Here is a 16803-nt window from a genome sequence, read left to right as displayed (position 1 = left end):
AAGAAGCAGATTGCTATAAATATATATGGTATTTCAGAATCTTATGCTGCATTATATAATTGAATAAGTAGAAGCTGTTTTTATAATACAATTAGCATAGGTGGGAAAAATTTGTATTTATACATTTAGTTCAAACTATTTTTCTCGTTTATGCTATTTAAAAAGAAAATTTTGATTTCTTGCTTCACTCTTGAAAAAGCTTTTGCTACATGAGGGTGCAATGTTGATCCTGCTTAGTTCCCCCCCCCCTCACTTTTTATTTAAATTTTTTTTTTTTATTTCATTTTGTTGGATGTATTGTTTTCTACCTCCTAACTAATTTTAAGCTATAAGACATGGGAACTTGAAATTTTATATAAATAATCACCTGCCAATACAGGTTGTTAAAAAGGGGTTCATATTTAAGCAAGAACATTTTTCCCATCCGATTTGAATTTTATCTAAATTATAATTAATTTACAAAATATGACTATTCTCAAAATTGGACTACATTTAAAAAAAGTTTAAGACCTCAGGAGAGGTTTAGCTTCAGAAAATGAACCGTTTTTTTCTTTTTTTCGTTGACATTTTTACAACACATCGTCTCCCTTAATTCCAACATTCACGACTTCTGGTTTAGCGATGGATGCATCAGTTAAGACGTTAGTTTTGTTTTTTTTTTTTTCACCCTTTTTTCCTCCTTTTGTTATAGGTTCAAGCTTGGTGTTTTGACTAGCCCCCTCCCCCGCTACTACAACTTTTTTTTTTAACCTCTCTCTCCACCCGGGCTGCCTACTGTTGTTTTGTGGTTCCTTACTACACCATCTCTCCACACCCGGGCAACGCCGAATACCCCCCCCCGCTAGTAAGAATATATTTGATACATTTAAATTCACAAAAGTATTGCCATTTATTGCTTGTCAAGAATTCTCCCTCAATGAAAACAAAAATTTAATAAGCTGTATGATGTACGTATCCGTGACGGAAAGTAAATGTATATCAAAAATCATGTGAATTGATCCAGTGGTTTTATTTTTTTAATAAGAAAATCAAATTTTATTGCTAAACTACGAGTGACAATCTCGTGATGCCATCTTGAAAACAGTCTTGAGGAACAAGGGAGATAGCTCCAAATTGAGATTTTAGAAATCTATTTTTAACCTAGAGAGGGCATTGGGAAAACACCAATTTGCTTAAAAATGATTTTCCTTATAAAAATAAAACCACTCGATTAAGTTATGTGATTTTTTTATGTACAATATTTTCTTTCTGTCACAAATACATACATCTTATAGATTTTTCTTTATTTTTGTTTTTTCATTGAGGTTGGAATGGTTTCTGAACTTGAAGCGCCTACATTTTTTTATTACTACTTATAAAAAAAGACAAATTGAAAAAAGTTATTTTTCAAAGAACGTTTTTATAATCTTAAAATTCGGTGCTTAATACTTCGAATAATAATAATAATAATAATAATAATAATAATAATAATAATAATAATAATAATAATAATAATAATAATGAGGACTAGGGAGATTGTGTAAGCGTTGTACTCGTCTGCAGATTTCTTCTTTTTTTTATTTTATAAAATTTTTAACGTTTGCGTTTTCCACTTTCTTTGCTTCATTGAAAATCTGATCACTTGAAAATGTCTATTGATTTGCTATGAGCTATCTTTGGTCTGCGTCATCCTCATCCGCAGTCGTTTCTTTGGTTGCTGTTTCCATTGTATCGCACTTCTGGCTTCCGGCGGAGATTTTTAAATGTGTGTTTGGATGGAGATGTCTGCGTGCTAAGAATTGAGAAAGAACCGAACTGTAAACTTTTAAAAGTATATTTTTCTTTTTTATTTTAAATTTACAATGTCTTGACTTGTTTTTTTTTTTCTTTTTATTCTGCCTTTTTCTTATCTCCTTTCTTTTTTTCTTTCTTAGTTATTCTTCCCTCTCCCTTCTTCTCTTTCCTTTCTTTCTTCTTGTAACCTTTCCTTCCGTTTTTCTTCTTGTAACCTTTCCTTTCTTTATTTTTCTTGCCATGTCGCCTTTCTATTTTTTTTTCTTCTTGCCAAGTCACCTTTTTTTCTTCTTAGCACATCTCTTTTCTTTTTTCTTCTTAGCACATCTCTTTTCTTTTTTCTTCTTAGCACATCTCTTTTCTTTTTTCTTCTTAGCACATCTCTTTTCTTTTTTCTTCTTGGCACATCTCTTTTCTTTTTTCTTTTTGGCACACCTCTTTCCTTTTTTCTTCTTGTCACGTCTCCTTTCTTTTTTCCTCTTGCCACGTCTCCTTTCTTTTTTCCTCTTGCCACGTCTCCTTTCTTTTTTCCTCTTGCCACGTCTCCTTTCTTTTTTCCTCTTGCCACGTCTCCTTTCTTTTTTCTTCTTGCCACGTCTCCTTTCTTTTTTCTTCTTGCCACGTCTTTCTTTTTTCTTCTTGCCACGTCTTTTTTTTTTTTTTTCTTGTAACGTCTTTTTTTGTTCTTGTAACTTTTTTCTTTTTTCTTCTTATATCTACTTTCTTCTCTCTTTTAATAATTTTTTTTTCATATTTGTTTTCATTCTTATCATTGACATTCGTTTATTTTGTTTTTGTTATCAGCTCATCGCTCTCTCTTTATAATCTTTAATCCCCCCCCCATCTTTATTTGATATTACAAAAACGACATTAATTTTAATTCATGTGAATAGCTTTAAACTATAATCTGGAATAATGAGGTAATTTTAACATTTTCTTTATCTCCACTCACCTATCCGACTCATCTACCTTTATTATGCACAACTTGACTGATTGCATTTTTAATTAAAGGAAATTATAACATCATACATTTTAGTTGGCAGTTAACATTCAAACTTCAGTTGTAATATATTAAAAACAACAAATATTTCCTAGTATACATGAGTAGCAGTAGTATTATATCTGAATGAGAGTGGAAACTCCAACTTGCTAAATGTATAACCAATTAAAAAATATATCGATCATGATTAAATATTAAAATCGAAGAATTTGAGCCAAAATACAATATTTTGTTTTCAAACACGATAGGTCAGTGTGTTGCAGAAATAACAAAAAAGATTGATTTATTTGACTTTTAATACCAAATAAGAAATATATGGTTTGTAATGTGCATCTTGTTCATTTTTTTAAAATGGAGTTTAAAATGGAATGAAACCTATAACGTGTGAGAAAGAGAGAGAGAGTTCTACTTTATTTTATTTTATGCTTTTTTTTTTTTAATCAATTTGCTTCATCCATACCATTTCGTTTTTTTTTTTTTTTCCTTGAAATTCATAAATTTGAAATCGGCGGTAGGCTGAAAAGATATTCTTAATTGATTTAAAAAAAAAAAAACCCAAAAAAACCTGTCTCTGATTTGCAACAAAAGTCTGAATCTTCAACTCTAAGGTTGGGAGTTGGCTAAAAAAAAAAAAAAAAAATCCCTGATTCCTGATGTCAATGGAAAAACATCAAGATTCCTGCAAGAATTTTTGACTATGACTTCCCACTTTTGGTTGAAATATTTTCACATCTTCATCTGTTTATTGTTGAGAAAGATACTTGCATTTCACAAGTAGTTTTTTTTTTTCTAGCTCTTCTTAGTCTTGTACCGAAAGTCCTGGAATTCCAAATGCTGCCCACTTTATTATGCCTAATGGTATCCATGTTTTTTTAGCATTAACGTATGGTTTTGGCTTCTCTCCTGATAATAATGTTGTCAGAGGTAGAAGAAAGAAGGTGAGTCAGACTAAATAGTGGGGAAACTTTGTAGTCATGAGGAGATGATAGAAGAAAACAAAATTTAAAAAGACGGGGAGGGATAAGCGCTGCAATCATTATGGAGTAAAAGAATTTGACAGTTTCAAGATGTTTGCAATTCTGGCCTTCGGGTCAACAAACTGTTGCCAATTGTGGAATGGCATCTTTTTTATTTATTTATTTTTTTTTCTAACCCCTTTTTCTTTTTTTTTTCTTAAATTCTGTTGGATAAAAATTATCTGACATTCTTTGTTTTTGAATAAAAAAAATAAAATATAGCCCTTCTGTTTCCTTTTGTTCATTTTTTTTTGGTCCCCCGACAAAAAGGAGGGTGGACCTGTAAATTCACCCTTGTCCGCTCGTCTGTTTGCACTTTTTTCAATAACTACGCCTTGAATTTTAAAAAATTTTGCGCAAACATTAAACATGATATGAGTAATAAAGTAACAGAATGGATTTTCTGGGAAAACTCCGGTTACCCCATTCGGGGTGCCTTTTGGGTTAAATTGGTTAAAATTGACACTTTTGTGCTTATTAAAAAAAAAATTGATGTCTTGGATTTTTATAAAAGTTTCTGAAAAGTGGTAACTGATTTCTATATAATTTTGTTTGTCTATACTTTGCGATAACTCTTGGGTATGCCCTAGGGACTCTTTTATGGTTAATAAAAACACTCCATTTTTGGAACTATTTTACCATATTTGTCCAAAATTTTCTGTGTATGTCTATTTAGAAGTTTTGCATGGTGCTGAACTCAAATTTAAATATGTTAAGGCCTTGGGGGACTTTTGGGGCTAAATGGGGGGGAGAAAATGATGGACTTCGTCATTTCTTTTTTTTTGCATGATGCAGAACTCAAATTTATATATGTTAAGGCCTAAAACTGCACCGTTTGTTCATTTACACCAGGATTTGACGTCCCCTGGGTACTTTTGGGGTTAAACTTGTTTATTTTGTTTTTTTTTTAACTCAGAAATTAAAAAGAAAATCTATTCATAAAGTAGTGAGGATTTTTTTCTCCTCGATGTAAGCATTATTTAAATTGAAATTTGTATATTTACAAAGCCAATACAATGCAGATTAAAAAAAAAAAATCATTTGTTTGAAATAAAATCCCGTTTTGTGTGTTTTTGCATTCCATGCATCAACATAACTTTAGTAATGAATTTTTCAATTTAATATTAATCAATTATTTATTGAAATAAAAAGAAAATGAAATTCATAAAATCCTATAACAAAAATTGTAATTACAGAGTTAAATCCACCATAATGCATTTCAGTTTATTTGTAAACAGTCATTTTCATATCTTATTTGTTGTCTTTATTTACTCACCACCACCGTGCTCACGGAATACTTTTAACTAAAAATAAAAAGTAAATAGTCTTTTTCCCTTTAGCTTGATGTAGGTTTTTATAGATTTATTTTTATAGAAGCATTAGATGGAGTGTTTTGAAAATTGATGGCATAACTTAGGGATTACGTTTTATATGTATATATATATATTTATAGATCTAGAAAGTTTTGATTTGCAACTTATAGTCTCTAACATTTTTGTTTGTCATTAAATAACTTAAAAAGATTCTTATGTTCCATCCATCTTTTTTCTTGCCACAAACAAGTGTTACTACTTGGTACATAAGGGGCTACTATTTGGAATTCTGTTTAATAGGAGACTCTGGGTAGTTGAGTAGCGAGATGTCTGTTCACATTACATTTAAACTTCTGCATGTTAGTACAGTCAGGGAAGCAGGAAGGGAATTCCGAAATCTAGAAATCCGAGGGAAGAAACTATTAGAGAAGGTTTTCTGGCATCTATGGCCCTCAACAGTGGAGGGGTAGAATTTTTCTTGTCAGTTTTATGTACGTTAAGGGAGCACAAGTGCTATGAGTTCATCAGAGCATATTCGATCAAAGTACTTGTAAAACAAGCACAGGGATGCAACATTGCGGCGATGGGACAGTGGTTGGAGCTTGGCAGACATTATGTCAGTGAATAGTTTGGGAACATTTTACTGGTAGTTAACTGTTCTTTTGTATTATGAGAGAAGAACGTATAATAGTCTTTTATCTTCATTAGCTGGTTAGGACTCCAAGGAGTTGTCTGTAACACAGTGCACAAATTTTCATCATGTACACAAATTTGATCAGCACATATCAACTAGTGTTGTCTCTCCATGATATAGTGTTGATTATAGTAGTTGTATAGTATACGATCCCTTTCTTAGGAAAGTGTAGCAGTCTAAGTCGTAACTAGGACTATGACAACAGAATGTTCGGGTTTGTATACATAGATTCGATAAAGTTGTCAAAAAAACAAATAAATGTTATCAAAGGCAAGATAAGTTACTTTTCTTCTAAACTGAATATATTTTTTGTGTTTTTATTCAGTGTAACATGTTTATTCAGCTCGAAAACTATAGTGTTTCCCGATGTATTGGAAAATTCAAAATGGCGGCCGACTCTCTCTCTCTCTTTAACACGGTAAGTTTGGGAAAAAAGTAACTTATCTTGCCTTTGATAACATTTATTTGTTATATATTTGTTTTTTGACAACTTTATCGAATCTATGTGTACAGTAATACAAACCCGAATATTCTTTTCATTATTTTGACTCTCGAGTATATATCTGACACAGTTAATCAACCGAGAACCACATCACTCTATATAAATGCATATAAGATATCAGCTGATACACATTCGAGAGTTAAAACAATCTGTTGTCATAGCTCGTCATAACACTTTATCCTTTTAACTTTAATGTATATATATATTTAAAATTGTATTTTTCTTCAAATTCTTTTGTGATCAATTTTACACTTGTTTTTTCTAGCATACCCCTCCCCCCTACATATTGGGAGAAGGGGGAGAATTGGGAAACACGTCTGTTCCTCTTCGTAGACAAAACCAAAGAGTCACTAGTGTTGCCACATCTTATTTACATGACTACTTGAGAGCAACTTTTGCTGTTTCCTTAACAACCGCATCACTCCCATTATGTTACACACGGATTATTTTAGCACATTCACAAAAGTTGGTGTAACAAAATGAACGTTGTTTATCATGTTGAACAAGTTTAACTAAAACTTGATAGAGTTCAAAATAGACTTTGTAGCCTCGTAGGGGATGCCCTTTTCTCTTCCCTGCAACCTCTTTCCCACAGAAGAGACGCTGTGAGCCTGTCTCTGCTTTATCGTTATTTTCATAGCAAGTGCTAATCTGAGCTCCAATCTATGCCCCCCCCCTTGCCAAATTTTCATGAGAAACACTCGTCTAGCTGAAAACACTATAAATAATTTTCCCTACTCTTTATTTCTGTCTAAACCTAAATGTAAATTTCATGAACAAAGTTTCTTTCTTAGAACTGCACACCTGTGGAACTCTTCCGTTTTTCTACTTTTCAGGTGACTGCAATATGGTCGTCTTCAAGTCCAACGTAAACAAGTTCTTGATGAGCCATTCTCCTTAAGTAATCCAATTTACCGAATTTCCACTATTAACGATTCCTATGATATTGTCCCATTAACTACTGTACACTCTTTAACCCTTATTCTTGAATGGCCTCTAGGCCTTGATAAGTGGTGACGCCTATGGAAAAAAAAAAGAAAAAAGAGAGACCCAACGTTGCCCGGGATTGAATGAGGATCAACGAATGTATCCCTCTCCCATACTTTAATATCATCGAAATCTGTTAAATCGCCCATTTTTCAATCAAATTGCTTGATTTCCTGCTCTAGTTGTGGACCCAGCATGGTTCACCCGTAGGAAGTTTCGCATGTCTCCCTGCAGTGACTTAGTCCACAATATATTGTTATATTACACTGTAGAGAACCTACTGTTAATTTTATAAAATTATTCTATATAATGGCTTGAATTAAAATTTAAAATGCAAAAGTCAAATATCATACTTCAATTGTGCTCTAAACAGAAACATTCATTTCAAATATGTCCCCTGTCATATCAAAGAATCTACTGTTGATTTTATATGCCAGGCTTTTCTGCTTGTGCCATATTAAAACTTCCCAAATGTACCTGTGATGTTAGACTGCATAAAACATAAACCTTAGTCAAAATCGCATGTTCTTTCTTTCCTTTTTTTTTTTTAATTATTATTATCGATATTTATCGAAGACATTCTGATACAAAACCTATCTAAGAACACTGCCAGGCGCATAAAGTACATTTGTGTGAAATTGCAAAATAATCAGCCAAGCCGTTTAGAAATCCATAGGAAATCAGACTCCCACACAAGTTCTTTTATATATATATCAGTAGAGATTTCAACGAAAAGAATAATTAATTCAAGTCTTGCCAGTTCTTTTTTTAACTGCACGACCCATTCATGCACTTATCCATGGTCATAAAAGCTGTTTAAACATGACGACTATTAAATTTCCTGATAAATACATGTTCATTTCCCCATTTGATAGACTTATCTTTGTATTATTTAATTGCCTATTACTTTTTGATGTTATCCTTTCATATAAAATAGATAATATTTAGCAAGATTTTTTTTTTTTTTTAATTTAACTATTGAATTTAGTACCCGGTGCTCAGTTATATAATCAGTGGATCTAGAATTAAATAGAAATAAGAGGTCATAAAGTTTGTATATAAGCAGGCTGGGATGTTCTACTGTGTTTAGATAGGCAAGGTTAAAAAAAAAGTTTTATCTAGGTTCTTACTGGTTTTTAATCCAAGATTAGATATTGTAGTCTATATAATATTAATTCTCTTTATTCAAGCAAGTTTTTTTTTCTTTCAAATTTTGACTACATAAATATTCGGGTTTATTTATTTTCATCATTTCCTTTATTGGAGGGGAGCCTACACTTTTTTTTTTCCATCATGCACATTTACTTAACGTTAACATGCTCTTTAATATTTTTTTTCATTGATGAGAGAGGCATCAATTCTTACTGACTTTTTCATTAAAATTTAGCTATTTAGTCTACGATAATGCGCTAGATAACCATAGTTTCAATTGTTTTTGAGGGTTGGGATCTTTTTACGAATCTGTTCTAGCTTTATCAATTTTCCACTGGGCAACGCTGGTACACGGGTTCTGCTAGTGTATATAATATTGCTTAACTTCATTCAACTAAATTTCTTGTTTTTTTTTTGTTTTTATTATTCTTATTATTCTTATTCTTATTATTATTCCTCCTCCTCCTCCTCCTCCTCCTCCTCCTCCTGTCAACTAGATGTCTGTCATTTTGACTCTACATAAATACTCAGGTTTATTTATTTTGGTCAACCTCAGACGGGATAAGGCTGGGATCTGTAATTTTTGAATGTATTTTTTTTTTCTTTCTTTTTTTTTTTACTTGCCTTCCCACGAGGGCAGAGTGAGGTACAAAGTCAGTTTTTATGTGAGGAGAAACCAGCTCCCCAAAAAGGATAGTAACAAAAATAAAAAAATGTATCAGTTATTAAGGATTTCTCCTTCATTAACCGAGACCAAAAAAAGTCTAGTGCAGCATCAAAACCGATACTACACTTTGATCTTGGCCCGAAGGCCAAGAAAGAAAAAAAGGCAACCCTTTTTTCTATTTATTATTATTATTATTTTTATTATTATTGCGTGTATGTTTTTAAACTAAATCTGAGGGTCGTATTAGCTTTTAGCCGATTCTCCACCTGTTGTTTTGATATATCGTTTCTTGAAATTTTAGGCAGCATATCAAATGCTAGTCATGGGTTATGAATTTTGTTTGTTTCATCAACAACTGAATCATCCTTATCTACGTAATATAAAAGACCCAAGCGAGATATAAAGCGATTTTGCAGAAACCCACCTGAGAAAATCCAGGTGTTATAACTTTTTTTTTTTTTTTTTCTCCAGTTTTATTCTTTGTATTTTCAAGAATGAGAATTTTCATTGCAACATTATTCCCTCAACTTAACACAGCATGGCAATTTTAGCAAAATAGTCGTCTGGTTAACCATTTCCATGGTTAATCATTTCTTTGTCTACAGGGTGTCTCGTATAAATGAGACCTATTTAATAACTCTGCCAATATTATTTTATACTTTTTTGGGGGTTGATGGGAAATCGAAGAACGTTTCAAAATCATCCAAAGAGAAGCTACTGTCGTTAATATCGAGTTATTAATCTCTAAATAAGAATGGTCCAGTGATGGATCTTTGCTTTGCAGGTTGATTAGCAGACGCTGCATTCCAGAATAGCCTCTACATTTACCAGATTTTTATTGTCTGTCTTTTTGGAAAGACCTTGCACACCAAAAGAATCCACAAACAATTGTAGAAGTTAGGGTATCTATATATATATATATATATATATATATATATATATATATAAATGAGAATGTGTGTGTTTGTGTTTGAGGACACTTCTTAACCTATATAACTCAACAAATTTTTTATCCACAGACTTAAAATTTGATATATAGGGTATTCAGACATGTAGGAAACTTTTTAATCGGTTTTCATCTGGATAAGAGAGTTGCTAAAGGTTCACAATTGAAAAATTGGTACTGGGGGGGGGTCATCTGTTTGTCAACTGTTTCACAACTGCGCATGCGTGGTTGTGAAATATGACAGCTTCCTTATGTTAAGAATATGTTGGTTTTAAAACACTTTTTAAAGATCGTTCGAAGCTGTTCCAGTTATTATTGTACTTAATTCACTGTCTTTAGGTTTTGGTTTTAGCTTGAGTATTATTTTTTTTTTTTTTTTTTTTTTTACACAGGAATCATCACTTATCAAGGCCCAGAGGCCATTTGAGGATAAATGTTAATGGGTATACATTAGTCAATGTGATTATAGCGTAGTAAACATAAGTAGTGAAAATTGTGTTAATTGGATTACTTAGGGGGACGGTTCATCAAGAACTTGTTTACGTTGGACTTGAAGACAATTATATTGTAGTCAGCTGGAAAGCAGGTCGATGGAAGAGAGTTCCATAGGCGTGCAGTTCATACAATCTACATTTAGTTTCGAATAACACTGAAGATGAGAAAAGTTGTACGAATAATACAAATCATTAAACCTCCTCTTGAAAATTTAAAAACATAACAGGGATGGGGATAACATGTCAAGTACTAGGAATAGTAATTTTATTTTGTTGTCTAAGTAATTGAGTCAGCGTTACATAATGATAATATCGAAGTAAATCGTTCTCTGTCAAACATGCACTAGCAGAAATACTTGGCATTACCATGTCTTAATAGTGGTTTGAAAATGTCCCAGAATTATTGGCATATTTTATATAAGAGACAAGATTAATAAATCATGTTCAACTAAATGATATTTGATCTGTACCTGTCATGTTAACGCCTTAAGATACTGATTTTTTTTTTTTTTTTCTAAGGAGGGATATGAAAAGGTTTATGATGCTTTCCACAATTGAACGTTCCAGTTATCTGAGAACTGAATTCCACTGAATATAGTCCAACATCTTATTTGTTTCTTATGATTTATTAATGGAAATGACAAAGAATATGTATGCTAGAAATTGTAGTGCCATAAATCAAAAGTGTATATTTACTGGTTATGAACAAGATTCCAAAAATCATGGCTCATTTTTTTTTTTGGTCCACCCAGTGAAGATATCCATTTCAATCATATGGAACTTGCGCAACTTTCACCATTTCAAAATTATCTACATGTTCAGGAATCGATATTTTACCTTTTCAAGAAATAGGGTACCTGGACTTCGGGCTAAGATTCAAATGTAGTATTTGTGTAGTCAATGTAGGGGAAACCCTTCTGTATATACTAAGGCAATTTGTATTTTTGCAACTGCAACAGTGCCCCCCTTTTTTTGGGGGGGGGGGAGCTGGTTTTCTGCCACATTAAAAACGACTTTGTGTTACATTTTGCTTTTGTGGGGAAACAAATAAATACCATAAGTTCCAAGGAATTTTACAGTTCTGATCTCTTATTGCTTTTTTTTTTTTTTTTGCAATCTACAACAGTCGACGTTATGAAAAGAACTATTATTGACGCAAGTATTGCTCTTTTCACCTCAATTTGTTTTCATTTCCATCCATACCACACCCTCTGTATCTCCACTCTATCTCCTCTACTTCGTCTTCCCCCTCTTTATCTGTCTAGAATCGCAACATAGTTATGTTCAAATCCAATGTCAAGACGCATTTGTCATAAACCATCCTCATAAACCAAATTGTTCCATTTATTAGTGGTCAATGGCACGGACTGACGAGCGGGGTATCCCAAGTTTGAATACTGTTTGTACCACAAAATATCACTTTCACTTAGGATGTTGGCAACCTTCACATAGTCCCTCCCGTATGTACCCAATATCTTTCTAGAAATAATTCTGACTCAAAAAAAATATCGATGAAACCAATACCAACAATAGAATTTTCAGAGTCATACAATATGATGATGCTGAATCTTCTCATGTCATCACTCAACTGGCAATCTGTTCATTTCATTAACCCTTATCCTCGAGTGGTTTTTAATCTTGATTAGCAGCGATTCATCGCTCTATATATCTATAAAAGTGAGAATATGTGTGTGTGAGGACACTTTTCAACTTATATACTTAACAAATTTATGATCTACAGATTTGAAATTTGGTATATAGAATATTCAGACATGTGGAAAACTTTTTCATCCGGAAAATTGAAAAATTGCTACTTGGGAGTCATTGGGTTTTTTATGTGTTTGTCAACTGTTTCATGACTGCGCATGCGCGGTCGAGAAACATGACAGCTTATTTATGTTAATAAGATTTATTTGAAAACACTTTGTAAATGTTGTGTCAAACTGGTGTAATGGTTATCATACTTGACTGGGGGTCTTGTAAGAAATTCTGCAGAAATAAGTAGGCTCCTCATTGGTCGGTTTTACTGTCCACAATTTTGTTTGGACCGATCAAATTGGTTGTTGTTACTAACTGCCGAGTCGTATTTTTGGTGCTATTTTTATGTTTCAAGTCGCCTCAGTTTTCACAAAGACAACGGGTCGATTGGACATAAGTAAACTTACTCGAGGCATGTAGCCTCAAAACCAATTTGTTTCATTGAGACATATTAATGTCCTAACCTGGAGCGAAATGTTATCATTTACAAACACCAATGCCCTTACATTGAGCGAAATATTGTATTCTCCCCACACTGTTGTGCTCTACGATTGATTGATTTTCTTCATTACTTGTATAATGTATTTCCAAGACGAATTTAAGGTTTACATTTTGACCTGTCCTTTGTCCACCATTCGGACGGTTATTTACAATGAATTCCATGATGACTACCGGACTTGCAGCATTCATCCTTGGAAGGCATCACTTAACTCATCGACTTGTTGTTCGAAGAATAGTTGCAACGTGGAGTCTTGAATCTTGCAAATGTGAAGATAAAATACCCTTACGGGTGTTACAAGCTCTGTTTCGGCAGAAGGCTAAAGATGGTACATCTTTTGCAATTTGGATCTTTTTACTTTAATAAAATTTACGTTGAAGTTTAAACGTGAGCCTGTTGTGGTTTCTGTTTGCTTTCTCTCATTCTGCCAAAGGGCAAAACTGAGGTGAGATAATATCTCACAGTCTTTAGGTTTTGGTTTCGATCCTAGTTCGAGTATTTTTTTATTTTTTTTTTACTTACAAGAAATGAACTGTTTAGGAAAAAAAACCCAAAAAACTTGGATGCACATGCCTCAGTTTCTTTCCGTTTTATTTTATTTTTTTTACTTGATTTTTTAAAATCAATGTAACGTTAGGTTTAATACCTACAGTGTTTCTGTTTATAATTAAAAATATAATATAAATGCATAATATACAACTGGGCAACGCCGGGCCGCCTACTAGTATATCTATAAGAGTGACAATGTGTGTGAGGATGTGAGGACACTTCTCAACCTATATACTCAACAGAGTTTTAATCTACAGGCTTGAAATTTGCAATAGAGGGTATTCAGATCCTTGGAAATCTTTTTAATCAGTTTCCATCCGAAAAAAAGAAAAAAAAAAAAAAAAATGATTGCTAAGGGGTCAAAATTGAAAAATTGGTACTTGGGGGACATTGAATTTTTATCTGTTTAAAACGAGGTTTGAAAACACTTTTTAAAGTTCGTGGCAAGCTGGTCTAATAGTTAGAGTACGTGACTCACTGTCTTTAGGTTTTGGTTTCAATCCCAGCTCGAGTATTTTTTTTTTTTTACTTACAAGAAGTGAACTGTTTAGAAAAAACAATACTTGCATGCACATGTCTAAGTTTTTTTTTTTTTTACTTCATTTTTTAAAGGAATTTAACATTACGTTTAAACCGAGCAACGCCTGGTATATCTTCTAGTTAATAAATATAAGACAAGCAAAAAAAACAAAAAAAAACATTACCTTTAATTAAATTAGTTATAGATGTTTAACAATTTTGTTTAATTAATAATTTAATGACCAAATGGTAAAAATATTTTCAACTTTTGAACAGATACTCCAGATGGACTGGCTGTTATCTTTTCTCATAACGTTTACCTGCAACAATTCATTGCATGAAAATGAATGATTACCATTTAATTTATTGGTTTTGAAAGATGATTTTGTTTTGTCATTTTATGTACCGTGTTCAAAGAAAAAGAAATTTGTTGGTCTTACGACTATTTAAAAAGAAAAATATTTCATTACACTAGGGAAGGTGATGGCGGTATTTATAAAATTTTCAACTGAAGATTTAATGATTGGTAAATTAATGCGAATCACATTTGACACCAACAATTACAAAGCATAAATGATAATTATGAATTTCTAGTGATAAAAATGAGAAATAATTTTAAAGACATTAAAATGTATTAACTTGACATAAACGACATTAAATTTATCGTAAGGAAAATTAAGTTAAGCAGAGTTCTTTCCCTTTGAAACTAAATAATTTTGTGCCGTGTTTTACTGAAAGTAGTGCAGGTTAATACTTTCGCCATCATTTGGATCTGGCTTGAAATAGACACTCTCCTCCAAATTTATATCTTTGAAGAAATTATCTAACATATAAAGTTAGCATGTCAAAATTTTCAAAGTCAGACTTAAATAGCATTTACGTTTACAAATCAAAATTGGCTGCTGACTAGTTAATTATCATTTGTTATTTATATTCATGTATCTTTAGTCTTTTTATTTTTTCTAATTTCCTTATTTTGTTCTAGTCTGGGACGGAGTACTTTACTGAATGCCAGATATTCACCCGCTGTCTCATACATTCCAACTGAGAGATCTTTTTAAGATTCTAATCGTCCCTTTAAGTGCAATTGTTTGCATCTCTTTTGCTCTTGGTTGATCGAGTATATTTGCCAGGTTGTTTTTGAAATTCTTTTCCATGAGTCCAATTGCTCCTATAATTACTGGAATGAAGGGGAATCCTCATAAAAATTCCAGTTTCTTTTCATATCATACATAACACCTTGATATTTTACCTTTCTCCCTCAACTCTGTTTAACCCAGCATTGGGATACTAACTTCTAAGGTTGCTTATTTCTCCTTATCCCATATACTGTCAGATTTAATAGCTCCATTTTCTAGGCATGTAGTTGTAGGAATTACATAGTCATAGTAGATGGTGTATAACTTATTTTCAACTGTTCTTTCTGGTAAACATGTTCTCAGAACTTGCTGTTGCATTCAATAATAAACTTTTGGTCTAGTGGATATATTTACACGTTATTGTGTTACATATTGACCGGACACCGTCAGCTAACCTGGTCGATTATTATTAGAAAAATAAAATCATTAGATTTTAGAAAAAGTGTATTTACAGCTTGGAATGTTTAGTCATGAATGTAAGCAGAAGTTAAATAAACAAAGTCGGTTTAGGAATTTTAAAGTAGATTAGAATTTGGTTAGAAGTAAACAAGGTTTTTGCTTACATGAACGACACGTGATTTGGTCTTCTTTACTGACATAATAATTAGTTAGCAGAGATCAAACTGATGAGTTGGCAAGAAATGCATTAGTAAACAGATGTGTGAACAAACCTACTGGAAGTGGACAGGGGAACAAGTAAACATGTAGAAAGAGACTCAGTGTGCCAAACTCCAACAAGAGAATCCATAAGACAAATAAAATCCATATAAAATATAGCTCGTTGTTATGGCGTTCTTTTAGGTGTTTGGAAAAATAAGAAGGTATGTGATTCCTTTGGTCTGAGATAAACAGACATTGTTATGGTTTGATTGTGAAAAGCTGTCTATGTTTGTGTCACGTTTGTTAACTATGTGTATTTGTGAAGAAGCGGACGCACACACAGGATAATGAATATTTCTACACTCTGTATAATACACACATCTGTTATATCAAAGACACTTATTTATATCACTAGACCATACACAAATTCAGACACGTAAATATACAAGGCACACATACACATGTATATACACCCACCAGCTACATAACAATTGTATTGTAGCCGTCCCCCAGTAGAACTTTACAACTGGCTCACACTCTCTACTTCTGTGGGGCAGAACCTGCAATTGTTTTCATTGCTGAGACCACTCAGATTTAAAATCTATATCATGATGAGTACAAGATAAAAAATATTTGGTACACTTCATGATCATAAATACACTAAAATCTAGTTATGAACTTCCAAACTTTAAATTCACGTCAGTAAAAAAAACTTTACTGTTTTCACAGTCATTTTTTTTAAATGTGATAGCATTCTAAATTTTATTTAATTAAAAAAAAAAAAAAATCAATGAACAAAACTATCTTATGTTCACACTCCATTTCTAAAAAAGAAAAAAGAAACTCTTAAATCTTTAATGACAGTGCAAGAGATTCTTATTTGAGTAATTAAGAATTAATGCAGCGTTAAACAGGAGTAAACAAAAGATAACACTCTGGAACTTGATTGGCATAAAGTGCAGGAAAGGATTTTTTTTATCCAAGACGATGTCGCATTGCCCATTGTTAATAGTTCAACGAGGGTGAGGCAAAGACCTGATGCATCTGACTCGTAAAATGTCATGTTATGATAATGTTTGTTAGATAATGAGTTGTCTGCTATTAAAGAAAAAAAGACATTCTTTCCATGCGGACATCTTTTTTCTTTTCTTTTTTTCCTTTTTCTCTTTTTTCCCCTTTTTGCTTTCCCCCCTTT

General features: G+C 32.4%; 1 protein-coding gene across 11 annotated transcripts in view; it reads left to right on the top strand.

The window, feature by feature from the left end:
• The window catches only part of LOC145255000 (uncharacterized), a 471291-nt gene that overhangs the window by 125313 nt on the left and 329175 nt on the right, over positions 1-16803 (top strand). For 3 of the 11 annotated variants that reach the window (XM_080113930.1, XM_080113936.1, XM_080113926.1), the window contains exon 1: positions 11671-11699. The exons of the other annotated variants lie outside the window; for them this stretch is intronic. The gene's annotated coding sequence lies outside the window, so the exon portion shown is untranslated. Of the gene's footprint in view, positions 1-11670; positions 11700-16803 lie in introns of those variants that run through there. 11 annotated transcript variants of the gene reach the window in all.

Source organism: Euprymna scolopes, chromosome 3, assembly GCF_053919585.1.
Source record: "Euprymna scolopes isolate OS-2025 chromosome 3, ASM5391958v1, whole genome shotgun sequence".
NCBI classification, from domain to species: Eukaryota; Metazoa; Mollusca; class Cephalopoda; order Sepiida; family Sepiolidae; genus Euprymna; species Euprymna scolopes.
The sequence above is the reverse complement of the archived record's forward strand: the minus strand, read 5'-3'. Positions and strand labels throughout refer to the sequence as shown.